Raw genomic sequence first — 20359 nt, 5'->3', positions numbered from 1 at the left:
TCTGTGATATATTCATTTTCAAGATTTGGCGGGTACTAATATGACCCAAGGCTTCTTATATTTCCAGCAATGGATACTGTGATTTACCCTCATCTTAATCATCCCTAAGTTTACCCTGGGAAAATCTAGAGGATGTAAAGGAGCTCACAATCTCAACTTTAAGATGTGAGTTCCCGTACATCTAGCTACTTGTTTCTAGTTCTGTGTGTCACCTCTTTCTGATAGAGCACATCAGTACCAAGATAAAAATGGAAGATTTCACCTGAACACACAGACAGACATTGATATCTTGTTGTACCATAGCTTCCCAGGGCCACGAGTTTATGGTTCTCCATGTCAGCACCCAGGTAGCCAGGCCTAGGAATCTATGGTCTAAATGTCAGTGGCATATTCTTGTATAGCATCCATCTACCCACCTATCTGATGTTGGAGTTACTGCATTTTGGTTAGAGATCTGCTCTGTGATTTGTTGGCTATCACAAGTGCATTTCTATTTCTTAAGTGCAATTCTAGGACAACAGAAAGTACATGGAAGGCAGTATCAAACCCAATGTGAAAACCCAATGAAGCAGTGTATTGCCCTGCCTCAGAGAGAGTTATTGAATGAAGGCCCGGTGAACTGCATCTCCAAAGAATGGCACCATGTTTTCACAATGTTGAGTTACTTCACATGGGGCCATGTCAAGAAGGCATCCTGTTTCCCTTCTTGATTTGCATAGGCTCCCCTCCTGGCATGATTTAACAACCTCAATTAGGAAAATCAAAAGAGTCTTATTTAGGAGCCTCTGGAAAGACATTTTGCTCCAGTTATTATACAACTCGTTGATCCACCAATCATCAGGCTCACTGCAGACACTTCAAATGTCCAACACAGATTACACAGTGAAGGCCTCTTAAAAAGACCATTTGTCTATCCAGCCCGGCAATCAGACAAGCAATTCCCCATCACCACACACAACCCTTAGTTCTCAAACAAGACCGAGGCAAAGCTGAGCTGACGAAGCTCAACTTCATTAGCTAAAGTCTGAGTTGGTAAACATCGGTGTAAATCATTACAACTGATGTTTAACTAGCTTTGTTGTGTTAACATCTAAATAAGAGGCCTGCTTTATACTTTTGGAAGTCAGTGGAAGAGCTCAAATTCTCTCTAAAACAGAAATGACTCATTGGAAATCCAAGCTGGTATGAGGACAGCGATGTCAGAGGACCCACGTTTATAGTTTCACAAATGCTGGTCTTGTGTTTTACATCTATACCTGCATCCTTCCTTTGCTCCAACATTACCAAGCTTGGGTTGGCAGAGCACAGAAAATTCTGACTTTTCTAATATTTGCTAAGAGACAATTGACCACAGGCAATGGACTGATATCACTGGTATTAAAACCAATGCTCTACATCCATTTGAATCCTGTCTCTTGGTGCCTCCCCAAGTCCAACACAAAGTAGTAACGATATTTCTACCTTCTTTCTGCTTGTCATCAAACCCCGAGCGTTATACACACCAAGGACATGCTCTAGCGTTCAGCTATGTACCCAGCTCCACGTATGAGCATTTAAATTGGATTTTAAATTCAAATTGTATACAGAAAGTTAATAAAATATTTTACCAGATGTCATACTAACATGGAGAAGGTGACTGGATGATTTTGTGTTATGAAGCAAATCCCCAAATTAATAGAAGTTTCACAGGGTTGCTATAGTCTTAAAACAAGGAAGTATCTGTGCATAGTTGACCAGGGGAGATCCTTGTTATGTTGCATGAAGAGTTGACAGGAAAACTGGCCTTTCATTCACAAAAGAGTGTGTCTGATGTAAGCAGAGGCTGTATTTTCCATTGCATCATTGTGTGCCTACAGCCAACCACGCAGCACATGGCAAGCTTAGTATGACAGAATTCTGGGTTTGTCTTCACCAGACTTTCATTGCTATGACCAAAGCATATCTGAGAGAACCAACTGAAGGAAGATTGGTTTTGGCTCACAGCTTTAGAGGTGTCAGCTCCTGATGGTGGACATGGCATCATGCTCCTGATGGTGGACATGGCATCATGAAGCGGGGAAGACTGGTTTTGGCTCACAGCTTTAGAGGTGCCAGCTCCTGATGGTGGACATGGCATCATGAAACAGGGAAGCTCACATCACTTTGTCCAGGAAGCAGAGTGAGTGAGAATGACTGTGCTGGTGAGCTTTTTCCTTTACTGTATCTGGGTCCCTCACCTATGCTGCTGCCCACCAAACATGACGTCTCTTAGTTAGGCCTTGCTAGAAATGCCCTCACAGATGTACCCAGAGGTGAGCTTTCCAAATCTAGGTATTTCTCATTCCAGTCAATGTGGCAATCAAAATTAATCCATCACAGTGTGTATCAGTCATCCCTTTTTATTCTGACGTAATTTTTGTGAGACATGCATAATAATAGATACTACTTCACATTCCATCGTATGATGGTCCTCTAAGTAAAGAAGGGAATAGCCATTATTTGAATATTTCTAAAATCTACTTCAAGTGATAATTTCAATAAAATAAGTACACCTTTATCATACTGCAAGAAAATAATTACAAAGAAATCTAGAGCTATGAATAATAATATTTATATAATTATGACATTTCTGATACTCTTCTAAGAACATCACATACATTAGCATACTTAGTCCTCAAAGAACCCGATCTATTATTAACCTCTTTATAGATACAGGAAATGAAAGAGTAATCAGCACATGGTCTCATAGCTCATTAATGAGCACAGCCGGCTTGGAAAGTCAGACAAATCAAGCTTTAAAAATGTGACCACATTATAGCTGGGGAGATGGCTCAGTGTATAAAAGTGCTTGCTGGGCAAGTTGGATGACCCAAGTTTAGGTTGCCAGAACGCCCATGAAAGCTGGGCACAGTGGCACGAGTGTCTCCAGTCCCTGCGCATCCCTATGAGAAGAGAGATGTGGAGACTGGAGAATCTCTAGAAGCTCATGGACCAGCTAGCCTGGGTTATAGAGCAGCAAGGAGACCCTGAAGGTTGTCCTCTGACATCCCAACATGTACGCTGGCATTCCTATGTTCACATGCACACATATGAACAAGCATATGCATACCACACACACACACACACACACACACCATACACACAAGTAAATAAAAAGACATCAGCAGCTACTCTATCCCTTTGGAGGATTAACCTCTAACCTCTCTCTTAAAGGAAGGAGGGACTCCTCTGATTAAGATGAAACACAGTGTGGGGAACAGGGGCATGAACAGAGGAAGGAATGGGTTATTGAAGATTAAGAGGTATTTCCATTTAAATCCAGCTAAAATGAAAGTGCTGTTGCTCCAAAGTCAAGTCATAACCTAGTCCCTCTTAAAAATTCATTCTCCTCTGAGATGGGCTCTCCTTACACACTCTCCAAACTGTCTTATTGTCTCCTCTGAGCTCAGATTCCAGGTGTGCTCTGCCATGCCTGGATCTCCAGACTCTGTTCTTACTGCCTAGTTAGAGCCTATTGAGGGGTGGGTCACATCACACTCCTTTTCAAAGCAAAACATTTATTGAAAATGAAAGGAAGGAGAAGAAGAAAAGGAAAGGAAAGACGACAAGGATGAAATAATAAAAGGACAAGGAAGAGAATAGAAAGGACCAAGGGGAAAACAGGAGAAGGAGAAGGGGATGCACACATGTGAAGGAAAACACATGAGTGCATAATCTAGAAGCAAAATCCATATTTCAAAAGCACTTTGTATTTGTTGAGTCCCCTAAGGAAAATCTTTCCCAAGGTGGTGCTCCTGCAGGAAGGACCCCAGGGGAGCTTGTTAAGGAGACACAAGGAGACACAGTGGTACAGGAGCTCACGGCAGCTGTGTGCCCCTGAGATGATGAGCATTAGAATTAGTGCTTCCCAGGTGAGACCACAGCAGCTTTCAAAACCAATCCAAACAGCACAAAGCGTGGGAGCTGTGGCAGAAACGTAAGAGATGGGGAGTCTATGCATTAGTGCAGCCATTAACCAGTGTGAGCTGTTCAAGGCGTTTGGAAGACAAGCATCTCTGGCCAGGTGATCTGATGATCTATTCAAACGGTTCAGTTAACAGTACAATGGTCCATAGTTCTGATACCTAATTGAGAAGTTGGCTTGTTTATACAGCAAATGGCAATGAAATTCCAGAGGACAGCAAGCAATACAGGGCCAGAAGTGGCCGACACTCTTACACACCAGGAGCACAGCGGATGTTCTGCCTCTTCAATGGGAGGCATGCTTTCCTGTTATGGATGGTGACCAAGGAGTGTGCATCAGGAAAGCACACTTGGGGGTGTGGCCGCGTTTCTGCTTAACACAGCTAATGAAAATTCCATTAGGGGAATATTTTGTTTTAAGAAAATTCAAACTATAGAATACCATGAAAGTGTCTTGCACAGCCCCCTCTCCTGTGTTAGAAATGAGCAATCTGAGACCTGGAACGAGGATATAATTTAACTCAGGTCCTAGGATGTACACACTGGCGTACACTTTGGGGATATTGCCACATACATATGTTTTACAAACACTGTAGGAATTAGTGCCAGAACCACCAATTCTTCAGATAAAGAGATTTTTGTTGCCAAACAGGTTGACATTACCTCCGAGCATGGCCTTGATCAAATCAGATGCCTGCTGCTGTGAGAGAGAGAGTCTATTTCCACTCGTTGACACTTTAGTTTCTGCAGTTTAAAGTGAAGGAGCACCCGTTAGCTCTGGTGTTTTGAGATTCTTAATTCAAAGGAGAGTACGATGTATAAGGCAATAGCTTCCTCTCTGTTAAGAAGTCCGAACTAGACTCGCCGTTTCTGAAACGGAAGCCTCCTAGGATCTCTCTCAACACACCTACAAAGAAGAACACAGTGCTCCTGGCTAAGTCCTAGGGCATGACAGGTGAGGATGGATATAGTGCTCTGGATATCATGTTTTCCCATCAGCTTCCTTCCCAAGGCCGGTGGCCATAAACTTTTGAAGGCTTGACCCCTATCAGCAGCCACATCTCTTCTTGCCGTAGAGCACAGTGATAAGGTCTCTTAAATTTTGAAAGAGAATGAGGCAGGAAGCAGTTTCGGAGCCAGAGGATACAGAACAGCTGTTTCCAGGCACAGGGGCGGTGCCACCAATACTTTCAGGGTCAGGAGTGCCTGTGAACTGCCTCCTCTTAAGCAAGAAGCATCCGTTTGTGCCCGAGGAGCCTTCCCCAGGCACAAAAGCCCTGGAATAAATCTGCCAGATCTTAGGGAAGATCACACCCCCTCCTCACATTCACCCACAGCAATCCTGAAGTTTGTGACCTGACAGTGGAAGGTTAGGTTGAATTATATACCCTCTTCTTGGTCTCAAGTTACTCATCATCAGCATGTGTTTATGAGAGGGGAGTTGGACAGGCTCGGCCGGAAGGTGTTTTAGACTTTAAAGGCTTTATTTTTAGTGAATCTTTCTTAAATTTAAAGTACCTCTTGAAATACAATTCTTCTGATCTTTTCTTTTTTTCTTTTCTTTCCTTTTCTTTTCCTTTCCATTCTGTTCTTTTTCTTTTCCTTTCTTTTCTTTTCTTTTTCTTTTCTTTTTCTTTCCTTTCCTTTCCTTTTCTTTTCTTTTCTTTTCTTTTCTTTTCTTTTCTTTTCTTTTCTTTTCTTTTCTTTTCTTTTCTTTTCTTTTCTTTTCTTTTCTTTTCTAGGGGGTTCAGTGGTATTCAAGACAGCAGCGCTCCCTAAGCCCCTCCCCTTTCTCTGGGGGTCCAGGATGGAAACTGTGAGGGGAGATGCCCAGTGTCTGAGGCTAAACTGGGAGGGCCTCTCTTTTGCTTTTATGTTGTTGCTAGGGTAGGCGGCCCAAGGCTTCTTACTCCCTGGAGGCCATGGAGGCTATGAGGTTCACCATCCTGTTGCTCTAACCATATTCATTGCCACACCAGGAAATGAGCTTTATGAAGTTGTCACTGAGAGCAATGCCAGGCCCAACATCAAAGGTGGGAGAGTAGGCTTCACTGTTAAAGTCACAGGAGAGCCGGGCGGTGGTGGTGGTGGTGGTGGTGGTGGTGGTGGCGGTGGCGGCGGCGGCGGCGGCGGCGGCGGCGGCGGCGGCACACACCTTTAATCCCAGTACTTGGGAGGCAGAGGCAGGCAAGCGGATCTCTGTGAGTTCGAGGCCAGCCTGGTCTACAAAGCGAGTTCCAGGAAAGACGCAAAGCTACACAGAGAAACCCTGGCTCGAAAAACCAAAAAAAAAAAAAGTCACAGGCGACAACCTTGTCTTCAGTGTAACTCAAGATGCCCTTCAATGGGTCTTCAGATGCCTGTTTCACCACCGTCTTGATGTCATCATACTTGGCAGATTTCTCCACATTGTGACATGTCAGATCCATGATGGACACATTGGGGGTAAGAACATGGAAGGCCATGCCAGTGAGCTTCCCTTTCAGTTTTGGGGTGACTTTGATCACAGCCTTGGCAGCACCAGTGGATGTGAGGATGGTGTTCTGGGTAGCCTCATGGCTATCATGCCACAGCATTCTAGAGGGGCCATCCACAGTCTTCCAAGTGGCAGTGATGGCATGGACTGTGGTCATGAGTCCTTCCATAAAACCAAAGTTGTCATGGATGATCTTGGCCAGGGGCCTAAGCAGTCGGTAGTGCAGGAAGCATGGCTGACAATCTTGAGGGAGTTGTCATACTTCTCATGGTTCACACCCATCACAAACATGGGGGCATCATCAGAAGGGGCAGAGATGATGACACGTTTGGTCCCACCTTTTAAGTGCCCTGGCCTTCTCCATGGTGGTGAATACACCAGTAGACTGCACAAAAAATACTCAGTACTAGCATCACTTCATTTGATGTTGGTGGGATCTCCTTCCTGGAAGATGGTGATGGCCTTCCCATTGAAGATGAGCTCCATGTTTTCAGTCTTGACTGTCCTGTTGAACTAGCCTTGGGTAGAGTCATACTGAAACGTGTAGATCATGTAGTTGAGATCAATGAGGGTTCACCAATGTCAATAATATCCACTTTGCCATACATGAAGAAAGCAATGCAGTCAAATCCATTCACTGCAACCTTCACTGCTGTGTCTTGGGGATGAGGCTGCCACTGCATGAGAAGATACAGCTGGCTCTGGAATGGGGAGGAGCAGAAAGCCTCTCCTGACCTATTCAAGGAGGCTGACATTGAGCTTTCTTGCTACAGCTTTGGATACAAGCACTGCCTTTCCTTAACTTTCTAGGAGTTGCAGAACTATAGTATATGATGTAAGTTGCCAGTGTGCTTTTCTTCCCTAGACAACATGGCATCAAGGATTTCTTTGAAATGAACAGGACATAAAGAACCACAACACAGTCTTGTGTTGATAGTGACCTTTCAGAGCAGGCATCCAATTGTGTATGCCATGGTTTTCAGATTCTCATCCAGTTTTTAAACTTGTGTTTATTGAATGTCTGTTACATTCCCAAGCATTGTGGGTCACACCTTGGTTTTGATCTCAAAGATGTTTATGGTGGAGGAGAAGGTAGTGGGACAGCCATAGCACAAAGCTCAATGTTTTTCTCCAGTAAAAGTTTAGAATTAGATGGCATTGAAAGGACATCTCATTCAGGCACCCATCAGATGCTCAGGGTTTCCTAATAGTGATCCAACCAATTGATTCCAAGTGATTGTCTCTGATACTCTGTGATAGCAGAGATAGCTGTGAATCAATATTTCTTTTCCTTTCTTTCTCTCTCTTTCTTTCTTTCCTTCTCTCTCTTTCTTTCTTTCTTGGCAAGGCTCTGTATAGCCCTAGCTGTTCTGGAACTCACTCTGTAGACCAGGCTGGCCTCGAACTCACAGAGATCTGCCTGTCTCTCCCTCCCGAGTGCTGGGATTAAAGGTGTTCGCCACCACCACAAGACAAGAGTGAGGCAGAATTGCTTAAAACAGTCTTTGTAACCTTGCTTTCTACATATGCATTTCTTTAAAATCCTACAAGTACAGGTAGAAAGGATGAAAAGGCTTCATCCTGAGGACCAGTGGGAAGGGATCATTGAATCATGCAACAGGCTGGCACTGGGAATATACTAGTAGTTGATTTATGATACAGGAATTAGATTGTTCAGACCAGGCAAGTGCTTATGTCTTTCTTGCTTGGCTTCCCATCCCTGGAAGAAAAAAGGTTAGATTAGACCAAAGAAGAGCTTTGCTTTTGTGTGGACATTAGCGTTAGAAATATGAAATCTATGTCCATTTTCATCATGGCTGAGTCAAAGTGAGTGACACTGATAAAGGACCAGTATTCTCTCTTTGCAAGATCCTAACACTCCAGACTTTACTGATCATAACTCCTTTCTGACTAAAAAGAAGAGACACAGCTCAACTGTGTTCATATCCACAGACTAATTGCCATTCTTCATTGGCTCATTGACTGTGAAAGTCTTCTTTTTACCACTTAAAACCCTGACTCATCTTCTCACTCAGTAACCTCCTCAGCAACATGTGTTCTGTCCTCTTATCTGGAAAGTCGGGAAGCTCTGGTATTATATTTACCACAGGTGGGTTTTTTTTTTTTAAATTTAGTCTTAGCAAGCTTTCTTAGTTTAGGAATAAATGAAGCCACAGTAAATGTCCTTCCATCTATTAGGGGTAGACTATTAAGGTGTTGGGCCTAAAATGAGGATTATTTGCCATGTCACACCTGAATTCTTGGAGCAATGTCCCATGCCACCTGGGAAAGTTCTGTTCCTGTTGCCTGAAAGATGTAGGACTCTCAGCTACTCCAGCACCACATCAGGCTGCATGCTGCCATGTCCTGTCATGATGATGATGGACTGAACCTCTGAAACTGTAAGCAAGCCCCTCAATGAAATGTTTTCCTTATAACATTTGCCGTGGTCATGGTGTCTCTCCACAGCAATAGAAACCCTAACTAAGACATATATATATATACTTTAAACACATAAAAGGACCACAGAGATGGAGAGTCTGGTCTTGAACTCAGAGCACAGTCTCCCTGCCTTCCTTTCCTTTCCTACAATCATGAGTCATAGCGATGCATCCTTTTTCCTTGTCCCTTCCTCACAACAATCAAACAATTTAGAAAACTTCTAACTCTTCGTTTTGCAGGACTGGAAACTGTCTCTCCCAGGGTCAGGGATGGACAGTCACGGTGCCAGCGTTGCTGAGGACAGTGCCGGGGCACTGATTATGCTGCTCTGTCCTCTTCATGTGTCATTTGTCATCCAGATAGTTTATGTATTGCCAGGCTTGCTGTTTTGTGAAGAACAAGTATTTCAGCTATTCTCAAACCATGGGCCATAACCCCTTTGAGGGTTTCATTTCACAAGGGTCACCTAAGACCATCTGCATATCAGATATTTACATTAGGACTCTTTTTTTTTTGATATATATTTTTTATTTTACAATACCATTCAGTTCTACATATCAGCCATGGGTTCCCCTATTCTCCCCCCTCCCACGCCCTCCCCTTACCCCCAGCCCACCCTCCATTCCCACCTCCTCCAGGACAAGTCCTCCCCCGAGGACTGTGATCGACTTGGTAGACTCAGTCCAGGGAGGTCCAGTCCCTTCCTCCCAGACTGAGCCAAGTGTCCCTGCATAAGTTCCTGGTTTCAAACAGCCAACTCATGGAATGAGCACAGGACTTGGTCCCACTGCCTAGATGCCTCCCAAACTGATCAAGCCAATCAACTGTCTCACCTATTCAGAGGGCCTGATCCAGCTGGGAGCCCCTCAGTCTTTGGTTCATAGTTCATGTGTTTCCATTCATTTGGCTATTTTTTTTTCAATATACATTAGGACTCTTAACAGTAGCAAAATTGCAGTTATGGAGTAGCAACAAAAAATGATTGTATGGTTAGGGGTCACCACAACACGAGGAACTGGATTAAGGGGCTGTAGCATTAGGAAGGTGGAGAACCTCTGAAATATTTGATGTTGGATTCTTCCTTCTGCCCTTTAAAGATGAGATGAATAAGAAGACTGAGTTTTCAACAATTGCACCACACTTCCCATTCTGTCAAAAAGCCAGCTGAGAGCACCATTTCTTTTCCTTTTTCCCCTTCCTAATCTTCTTCCTTTCTTCCATTGAACACATGTCTATGGAGGACAGACTGTGAGATGGTTGTAGAAGTAGATAAGACACCCAGGCCTCCGTGGAGTTCACAGGAAGTGAGGCACTCTGGGAATGCTGAAGAACTAAGAAACCATGAAGCCAGGCCTTAGGGAACAGAACCTGGGGCAGGAAGAGAGGGGCACAATGACCAAGAAGGACAAAGTTGGAACTTTTTAGAAGAGAGTGAGTCTAAACTCACAGAGAAGCTAAACCCTCAAGGAGGCTAAAATCAGTATCCCCAGCCCATTGACTTCATAACGCTAACTCTTCTAAACAAGAACAGCTCTCATCAACCTTTCTCTCCATCCATTTCCTTTCAATCTACTCCTCTTTAAGAAAGTCCTTAAGGATGGGGATAATCAACCTGCTGATTCTATCATTCCTTATTGGCCACATTTTAAAAAATAATGTCATACGTTTGGAGGGAAATGTCAGACTCTTCACCAGAGCCCATTTGACTCTTCCTGTTTCTAGTTTCCCTGGGGTCTGTCACATTTTGTTGTCATTTTACTGTCTCCTATATCAGTCTATCACAATGTAGTTGTTTATTCATTTTTATCACACACACACTATATATATGTATATATGTATATTCTCTCACTATAAAAATGTAAAAGGCACAAGTTACAGAATGAGACATGAGTTACCCATTTATCTATACTTCTATCCTTCTTAGAATTAGCATCATTAATCATTTTTCTTTATATACACCTCTATACTTCCATTCCTTAAATAGCTGTGCTTCTTCATGTCATCCATATAATGTCACTCTACCCTCATCTAGTCTCACTTATTGCTCTCACTTTCAGAAACATTAATGAGCCCACGGTTCTCAAAATTCTGCTTTATTTATATCACTATGTCTGCATGAATTTCCCCACTTCTAATATCCCCATTCAAGCTCTTTAGCCTTTGCAATGTAGACTTAAACACTCCTTGAGCTCCACCTTCAGCGTGCTCTATTCATCTGGGCACCACAACATTTATAACCTGTATTGGAATCGATCGTGTCTCCTCCTGATAGGATTGTAAGTCAGTTAACACAATGAATGTATCTGGCTGAGCTCACTATTTCTGTACACAGCACAGTGCCTAGCTTACCAGAATTCTCAAGTGGATATTGACTCACTGCAGGAAAGACTAAAGGATGCAACGAAAATTTCTTCTGGGAAATCTAGTGTCATGAACTTTATACAGAATCTATATTATGCCGTGGGTGCTGCTTGCTAGTTACAGCCATATTGCCGTCCCAGTGATATTTCCCCCAACTGTCTCCATGCGGTTGCTGAAGCTGCAAATGGCTGGGATGTAATCACATCTTCAAACTTTGAATATAAAACTGTATGCAGCCCATTTTTCATCCTAAGGTGACACGTCTACATTCTGCAGATAGCCTTCTGGTGAGAACACCTCACCCTTTAACACGTTGAGAACAGGTGCCGGAGTTGTTCTTATTCCCGGTCATGCAAGACAGAGATTCTGAAAATTCAGAAGCCCTGAGCGGGGGCTCACAACTGGCAGCCTACCACGATGACTTCATGTTCAAGTGTAAAGAGGAGACTGAGTTCCCAACAAAGGGACAGAAGATGAAGTCATCGTCTTGGCTTTGTTTGGAAACTCGAATTGTTCAGCTGTATCGTGGGACATTCAATACGCCGAATATGATAGGGGCTGGAACTGACTCACCGGAAGCTAAGGAAGAAATACAGCTCTCATTTTTTAGAAGTGGCATTTGTTCCTGCTGCCTACTGTGTGTCTGCCACTCTGGTGTCTTATATAAGTGGGTTGTCGAATATTTGTTTCCAAAAGAGAATGAATAGATGAAGCATGTGCTCTAACATGCTACGAAACAATGACTTCTATAGTTGGGGCGCCACACTGGCTATGGCTTCATTTGGGCTCCAATACTTTCAGGACTTAGGCCCTGGGTAGTTTATGTAGGGGCTCTATACCGGTTTCCTTGTCTGTGCATGGGGATGGTAATAGTGTTTCTCTCACGGAGCTGTTACTAAGCTTAAAAGAGGACATGCACAGAAAGCCCTTACTGCAGGGTCTAGCACATAGTTATTTAATGTAAGTTAGGAACTCTTGGTCTTTTAGGTACTATCCTTATGATCATTAAGAGTCGTGGACTAACATAAATCTGGGCTTATACCTCACATTTATCATTTACTAGCTACATAGGTGATTTAAACGCTGATTGTGTTTTCTCATCTGGACAATAGAGACTACAGAGGCAATCAAATGTAAGATAGTTCATGAAAAGGGCCTAACATGGTTCCTGATGTATTGAAGTGCTCCATAGTACCATTTACATACAATCCGCCAGGAGTCATCCAGTCACCAGGCTTGCAGGGGTTCACACTCACTCCCTTTATATGAGCAAGGAGAGGGGGGTCAAGATCATGATGGGGAAATCTACAGAGACAACTGAACCAAGCTCATGGGAACTCACGAACTTTAGACTGACAGCTGTGGAGCCTGCATGGGACTGGACTAGGCCCTCTGCATAAGGGAGACAGTTGTGTAGCTTGGTCTGTTTGAGAGTCCTCTGGCAGTGGGATCAGGATCTGTCCCTGGTGCATGAGCTGGCTTTTTGGAGCCCATTACTTATGGTGGGACACCTTATTCAGCCTTGATGAAGGGGGAGGGGCTTGGTCCTGCCTCAACTGAATGGACCAGGCTTTGCTTACTCCCCATGGGAGGCCATCCCCTTGGAGGAGGGGATGGGAAAGGGTGATGAGGGAACTTTTGCGGGGGGGAGCAGGAGGAGGAGTGAGAGGGGGATCTGTAGTTGGTATGTAAAGTGAATAAAAAATTTCTTAAAAAAGAGTTTCAGTAAGAGGTAGGCACGACATAGGTTCAGAGTCTTGGGCACAAGGGGAGCGATGTGTCTATATGTCTTTAAATAGGAGATTGAAGAGCAGAAAGGAGACTAGATTTGCTAACAGCCACAGAGGATAGTTTATCATTGATTTTCTTGGTTCGTCTTTGGCATTATAAATAATGCTTCCGTGAACTATACTGTAAACAGTCTATATCCTTTTCCATCTTTAAGGCAGATTCCAGGAAATAAAACTTCTAAACAATCAATTTATTGAGGGAGGAGCAACTCAATGCCTGAACGGTATTGCCAAGAAAGCTTACCTCTCTTGGTGGGTGAAATTTTTTTTTTAACCTTTTGCAAAACATTACACTATGTTCCTTTAGGATGATGCAAAAGTTTAAAACTCTATAATTCTCTATAGCAGTTGGTATTAACAGTAAAAAAAAGAAAATAAAAGTACCAATTTATCTATCAGAAAATGACAGGTTGCCTTTGATTTTGCTCTCTTCAGTTGCTGGCAAAATTGAGTGTTTTGAATATGCTTCTAGCACCTGCATTCTTCCTTTGGGAAATTATTTATCAATGGTCTCTCTGAATTTTCTTGGGACCTGAGATCTTGTGCTTTGCATTCTATGGACAAATATATGTACCATGTATTGACCCCCCTGTCATGGACCAAACTATTTTCCCAGCATGCTTCTTAATTTCTATATGATGGTATTATTTCCATTTCTAGACAGATGGAATTTTGCAAACCAAATCAATTGGTCTCGTGTCTACGGCTTTCCCTTTTGTCTTTATACTTAGTGAAGAGTTCAAATTTGATAAATGTGCATGTGTAACTACTAGCCCCATTTCCTTCCTTTGGGTCTTCTCTCCAGCACTGAGCACTAATTTTCTTTCCTTAGCACTCTGATTCACAGCACCAAACATTAGAATCCATTCCTGGGATTCCTATGATATTTCACTGATTTTTTTTTTGGGGGGGGTGTGCTGGGGGAGCTATTCTTGCACTCATACTACTATATAATTGTATTACCATAAAAATATGATATGTTTTAGTATCTGATAATGAAAATCTGTTAGCTTTTCATTTTTTTGCTGAGACATTTATTTCTCTCGATCTCTTTTAACCCCCAAAGTTTAGAAACAAAATCAAATTCACTGGAGCTATGGCTGACTTCCATGCCACTAACACCCTTGTCGAGAACTAACAACTTTATCTATCAGAAAATGATTTCCCCCTGAATTTATTAAAGTCCCCACACCATTCTGTGTGAAGTTTTTGGGGTTATCCATAGATAGCTCATGGTTTTAATAGTTCCAAATTCATATTCTTGTCATTGTTGTAAATAACATGTCTCCCAAGAATTATTTCATGTGATTTTGCTAATGTCTGGAAATGCTATTAATGTCTAAATAGTTATCATTTTTACCTACCTAACTACAAACTTTAAAATTCACGTTAATGAGTGGAATGCCAGCAAAATGCCAGGCAAGAGGGTTCACGTTTCATTTCCCTCACAATCTGAACAGCTATTCACACAGAGAAGCTCTCCTCGGGAGCTAAAACAGTCCAGGTGAGAAAGTACAGCAACTGTGTGTAGCACACAGGTTAGAAAAATACATCTGAGAGGTTCCGAAGGGCAGTTTCACAATACCAGTGCCACCCATCCCCAGGCAAGAGCAGGGTACTGTGGGAAGTTACACCATCCATTTACGGGAAAGGGAGTAAGGTAAGTCTTCAGCTTTGTTGTGAACCCAAGTACCAGGCCTGCCCTAGTACACCCTACCAGTACTCAGTTCCCAGATTCTAGAACACAGGCTCCTGAAAGACAGGATCCCATACTGACGCAGCACCATGTTGCTATACAAGTTATGCTCAAGGGCCAAGTACAGGCTGAATGTCCTGGATTTGCGCCTCACCATAGCCCCAGCACAGAGGCCCCAGGTCCACCTTCACAGACATTATCGCCAGTCCACACCACTGGACCAAAACTCCAGGCCAGGCATTATAGAACTAAGCTAGAAACCTAGCCCTGGGGACTAAGCCTCTAGATTTGCCATTGAAAAGTCAGACACCAGGAAAATCCCTGTGTACTCAATCACACACCTGGCCATTTCCTCACGTAACCATCAAGAGCATCTACCGAAGATTCTAGGAACAAGCCCAACCCAGATCTGTGTTCATCTACTTACCCTCTCTGGCTGGACTGAATGGTATTGAGATTTCTTTGTGAAAAATATTCCAAACAGTGGGGAAGAGTGTCTTACTTCTCAACAGTGTAGCCACCGATAAAGATTCTGACGATCATAATCACAAAACTTGATACCACATAAGCAATAGTACAAATAGTGTCTGATCAAGAAAAGAAGGAAGGAGAGAGAGAGAGAGAGAGAGAGAGAGAGAGAGAGAGAGAGAGAGAGAGAGAGAAATGAAAGGAAAAGGGGGGCATCTAAATATATACTGCCTAAAAAGAATTCAAAATTCTCAATAAAGTTCTAGAGAGTAAATATAAGAGCACATTAAAAAGAATATTCCACATGACCAACAGGAGAGACCGAATTTGACAATATGAACCTGGGTCCTCTGAAGGAGCAACAAGTGCTCTCAACCAATGAGCCATCCCTCCAGCCCCATTTACCTGTTTGTTCTTGTTGTTTGGTTGTTTGGTTTTCTGGTTTTGGTTTTGGTTTTGGTTTCTGAGACAATGTCTTACGCTGTAGCCCAAGCTGGCCATGAATTTGTGGCAATGCTCCAGCCTCGGCTGCCTATGTGCTAAGATTGTAGATGTGAACCACCACACTCAGCTAGATTCAGCCTCCTCTGCAAGGGCAGGTCTCTGTCCATTCAGAGGATGGATCCCATCGCCAATGCATTGTATGTGCAGACCTGCATCCTGCATCTTGGCCTTCTCAGACACTGCAGAAATCTGCTCAGCCTCTTGATGTGGGGCTGCATACCAAAGAACATCAGTTACAGTTAATGACCCCTGAGGGATGCCCATGTAAACAAGCCTGCAGACTAGTGTTCTGGCCTTCTCCTGGGCCAATTCTGGGACTGATTCTGTATGTTTCTCAGGAGACTCTTTTCAGGCAAGCTCTTGTGGTCCACAGCAGTCACCCCAATCAATCACTTTATATTGACTGACCCCAGCTCCCCTCTGGTTCTCCCTGCACCTTCCTTCTTCCTTCTTTGGGTCATTACCCAAATACACTGTGAGCAGACAAGTTTATTGCCTCAAGCTCTGCTTCAGAAAACCGGGGTGGGAGGGTGGGGAAAACCACCACTTGAGGTTACCATTCCAGACAATAATGATAACTGTTGGTTTTGGATTTTTCAGATACAGGGTCCTGATCAGAAATCCTAGAATAATATCTCATTTTAAAGGATTGATTTCCTTTTCTTCATACATTGTTTTGAGTTATCACCTCTTTGCAAATTTGGAATAAAATGTGTACAGTGGAGGGTTTTCACAGGTGAGGAGGAGTCTTTCTTCCCTCCTGGCTCTTAGAACCTTCTAGTAAAAAGGATGTTCAATCCTGTGAAACACCTTTTTACCCTTTATTCCAACAATTATGTGGCTTTCTCTTTTGTTGTGATGATGTAACAAATTTAAATGACTAGTTTTTCAAATTTTGATCAAAGTTATATATTTTGAATGTAAAAGTTCTGTTCATTATATATCAGTGTCTTAAGTGCTATTAAAGTGATTTGCCATATTATTTTTGTTAAAATGTTAGCATCTATCTTCATGAGAGCTGGGGGTGGGGGGAGACTGAACTTCTTTTTCCCTTTCTTCTGTTTTTCTGTAATGGCTGTACAACATGGGCTAGTTTGTTCTTTATCAACTTGACATAACCCAGAGTCACCCGGGAAGAGGAAGCCTTACTCAGGGAATTGCCATCCATCAGACTGGCCTGTGGCCATGTCTGTGGCATCTTCTTGATTAACAATGGATGTGGGAGAGTCCAGCCTACTGTGGGCAGTACCGCTCCTGGGCAGGTAGTCCTTGTTGGTATTAGAAAGCAATCTGGGCAAGCCACAAAGAGTAAGCCAGCAAGTAGCACTCCTGTATGGTCTCTGCCCCTAGCTTGCTGCCTTGTTTGGCTTCCTTAGGTGACAGACTGTAACTTGCAAGCTAAAACAAATCCTTTCCTCTCCAGTTTGCTTTTGTTGATGGTGTTTATCACAGCAGCAGAAAGCCAGAAGGACCTAGCACACCACTTTTGGAATGAGGGCCTGACTGGTTTATTAAAATGAGTTGGCGAGAATCCTTTCTTATATATTTTGAAATAATTCATATCAACTTGACATTCAAGTTCTTGATTAACATTTTGACTGAGGTACTAATCTCTCAGGGCCTGATGTTTTTCTGTCTTTTAACAAATCAATGTATTTAATAAAATTAGATCTTTCAATTTTTTTCATTTCTCTATGTTACTTTTGGTAAGGTATATTTTTCAGGAGTGTGTCCATTTCACGTAGATTGTTGACTTTCCTGACAGAAAGGTTTTCATTCCAGCACAAAATTATCCTTTTGTCCTTAAAGTTCATGTCAATATCACTTACAGTTCATGTTAGTATCACTCATACTCTGACATTCACTTTTGTAGTTTGTCTCCATTAATTACTCTTGCTAGAGGTTTAACCAATTTTCTCAATTCTATTGAAAAGCTCAGTGTTTTTTGTTTAATTTCTCTAATATTGATTTCTCCTTGTAACTTAATTTGACTCCCTTTGCTTACTGAAGCCTTAATTCACTCTCACTAGTATTTTAATATCAGAACTTACGTATTTTGTTTCAAGATTTCTCTTTTTTCTCATACAGATATTTAAAATGACATCCTCCTCAATACTGCATGGACTACATCCTACAAATTTCCAACCTTTTCATCATCTTTAGTTCAATATATTTTCCCTTATGATTACTTTCCTTACCCATGACTTATTTATGAAATTGTTGTTAAATTCCAGATATTTAGGAAGCTTTAAAAAATCACATTTACTGCTTTACAATCTATATCATTTTGTCAAAGAACATAATTTTCATGATTTCAATATTTTAAAATGTATTGAGGCTCTTACAGCCCAGAATGTAATTAATTGTGGTGAGCACTCAAAGAATATTTTATAATAACATGTATTTTGCCTATACTAGCTTTTAAAATTCAAGGCTGGAGAGATGGCTCCGGGGTTAAGAGCACTTGATGCTTGCTTTTCCAAGACTAGAATTTGGTTCCCAGAACCCATATACAGTGGCTCACAACAGTCTGTAACTCTGACTTTAGGGGATCCTACACTCTCTTCTGGCTTGTGAGCACCTGAACATGTGTGGAGCACATGCAAGCATGCTACACACACACACACACACACACACACACACACACACACACACAATTATAAAAAATAACCTACAAAAATGTATAATATAAGCTTCATTGATAACTGAATATAAAATAAAATTGGATGGAGAAGCAAATAAATAGACATTTTTTATTATTAATAAAAAATATTTAAGAAACAGCACCTCAAGCATATCTAAAACAATACCAAGGGATCTTAGGACTGTCCAACTGAAAGTCAGGGAGAAGAAAGGAGGGTGGGAGAGGAAATCAGTACATTAGTAGTGGCTGCAATGGCATGGAAAACAATTACCAATAAGTCCCTAGTAACTCCAGAAAACAGCCATCACATAAAACCGAACGAACAAATGCATTCCTAAATACCCGAGATAAGGGCACACCGTGAAAGCCACAAAAGACAGTGAAAATTTTATCTAGGGAATACAATGGATGAATGACTTATTAAAAAAGTGGAAACGGAGACACAAAAGTATGACATCTTTTAAGCAGAAAACGAAGTGAACACAAAGAGATCCTATTGAGCAGTTGGATTGAAGGCTCAGCAGCCAGGAGCTCTTACTGATCCAGCAGAGGACACGGGTTCTGTTCCCAGCACCAACACGGTAATTTACAACCATCTGTTACTCCAGTTCTAGGGGATTCAGTCATCCCTTCTGTCCTCCATGGGTACAATAACTGTATGCGATTTATATAGATATGTGTAGGTAAACATTCACATAAAGAAACAGAAACAGATAAATCTCTTTACTATTTCTTTTATTTTTTGAGATTATAATATCATTATATCATTTTTCCCTTCCCTTTCCTCCCTCAAAACCTTCCCATATATCCCTTCTTGTTGCCTTTCAAATTCATGGCATCTTTTTTTCATTAATTGTTGTTACATGCATATATATGTATATGCATATATTCACAAATACAACTTATTCTGTATAATGTTGCTTGCATATATAATTTCATGGCTGACTATTGAGTTATTGGTCAAGGTTGTCTAAGAAACTTGTCTAAGAATGCCAACTCCCTGAGGACTAGCTTTCACGGCATCAGAAGGCAGCATGCAAACTCCTATGGGAGGGACTCAATCAACAGTCCTACTAAGCAATGTTAGCGATGAACCATATCAATTATCAGTATGACATAATAACCCATATGGGTGCAGTACTGGTACACGTACTTTGGTAGTAACCAACAGCTCTCTAATTGAACTTGAGACCCACTCAACAGAAGGGAAATCATGTCTGGTACTAGTAACCAGCCATCTACCCAGGGAGAGGGAATTCATGAATCTTGGAAGAGAACGTACAATCCCATGATTTTACTCAACCAGCATAATCCCTCACTAGATTTCTCTATATTCAAGATGAATCTTTTCTTTTTAAATCTTGTTTGACTTGGTTTTTATATCTGGTAACAACCTTTGAAATATAATATTCAGCTATTAAATTTTTGTTACATATGTAGTTTTGCACTTTTCATTTATCTTCTTAGACATCTCATCTATCATATAAAATATCATTGTTCTTTTATACATTGAGATTGTTAATAAATAATTTCTCCAACATTTTATTTTCTAAGTACAGCTCTAGGCTTTTGTCAACCTCTGATTTTCTTAACCTAATTTTTTTCTCTTGTTCAGTAATTTTTAAAAATATTTATTGATGTGATTTAAATATACAGGATTTTGATATTGTTTTTGAAAAAATGTAGATTTTTGTCAAAGACAACCACTGAATTGCCTTTTATTAGTTTTTTTTTCTTTGATTGGGACACTAGCATTAGTGCAGGGGATAAAATATTCTCAGGAATATCTGTCTTGGTGAACATAAACTTCTCCTGTGGAGATTATCAAAGTTGAGCTTTAAGCTGTAATGAGTAGGTGTAGCATTGGGCCTCACTCTAGAACCAGAGTCAGCAAACTATGGCCTGTGGGTCAAAGCTAGACAGACAGCTGGTGATTTGGTAATTAACACTTTATTGGAGCATACTCATGCCTATTCATTTGTGGATTGTCTACAGAAGATTTGGCACCACAGAATCAGAGCAAGAAGATGCAAAAG

The 20359-nt window shown here is 41.7% G+C and overlaps 1 protein-coding gene across 5 annotated transcripts in view; it reads right to left on the bottom strand.

The window, feature by feature from the left end:
• Nucleotides 1–20359, bottom strand: part of Tp63 (tumor protein p63) — a 199589-nt gene that overhangs the window by 153662 nt on the left and 25568 nt on the right. The gene's annotated exons all lie outside the window — the stretch shown is intronic.

Source organism: Peromyscus maniculatus, chromosome 12, assembly GCF_049852395.1.
Source record: "Peromyscus maniculatus bairdii isolate BWxNUB_F1_BW_parent chromosome 12, HU_Pman_BW_mat_3.1, whole genome shotgun sequence".
Classification (NCBI taxonomy): domain Eukaryota; kingdom Metazoa; phylum Chordata; class Mammalia; order Rodentia; family Cricetidae; genus Peromyscus; species Peromyscus maniculatus.
The sequence above is the reverse complement of the archived record's forward strand: the minus strand, read 5'-3'. Positions and strand labels throughout refer to the sequence as shown.